This window comes from Terrapene carolina, unplaced genomic scaffold, assembly GCF_002925995.2.
Source record: "Terrapene carolina triunguis isolate 2854851 unplaced genomic scaffold, T_m_triunguis-2.0 Scaffold25494, whole genome shotgun sequence".
NCBI lineage: Eukaryota > Metazoa > Chordata > Testudines > Emydidae > Terrapene > Terrapene triunguis.
The window spans coordinates 33,116-34,039 of record NW_020689845.1 but is presented as its reverse complement, the minus strand read 5'-3'; positions in this window follow the sequence as shown (position 1 = coordinate 34,039).

The following is a 924-nucleotide window of genomic DNA, read 5'->3' as shown; positions in this document are numbered from 1 at the left end:
CCTGAAAGAAATCTTTCCTGAACTCCCTCTCCTGGCCTTCAAATAGCACCCCATCCTCTCCTAGCTCATCATCAGAAGCAAGCTGCCCACAGACCAAGAAACACCAACTCAAAGCGGCACCAGACCCTGCCAGAATAACAGATGCAAAACCTGCAGACATATCTCCACTGTTATGATAATACCCCCCACAACACATTTTTCAAGACCCATGGATCTTACACATGCCTATCACAACGTGTGCTGTGCTTCATCCAGTGCACTAAATGCCCCAATAGCAACTATGTGGGTAAAACCAGACAATCACTACGCTCGTAAATGAACTCACACAGGAAAATGATAAAAGACAAAAACACCACATCACCTGCGGGTGAACACTTTTCACAAAGCGATTGCTCTATATCCGGTCTATCAGTCCTCATCCTCAAAGGAAACCTGCAAAACACTTTCAAAAGATGAGCCTGGGAGCCTGAATTCATAATTTTGCTAGACACTAAAAATCATAGTCTAAGGCCTGGTCTACACTGGGGGTGGGAGGAAATCGATCTAAGTTATGCATCTTCAGCTACGTGAATAACGTAGATGAAGTTGACATACTTATATCTACTCACTTCACTGCGATAAGTGGATGGCTGACACTCTCCCGTTGACTCCGTATGCGCCTCTCGCCCTGGTGGAGTACCGGAGTCCACGTGAGAGTGCTTGCAGGGCCGGCTCCAGGCACCAGCTTCTCAAGCAGGTGCTTGGGGCGGCCGTTCTGGACAGGGGCGGCAGTTCCAGGTATTCGGCGGCAATTCGGTGGACGGTCCCTCACTCCGCCTGGGAGTGAAGGACCTCCCGCCGAATTGCAGCCGCAGATCGCGATCGCGGCTTTTTTTACATCGCGATCGCGGCTTTTTTTTTTTTTTTTTTTTTTTTTTTTTTTTT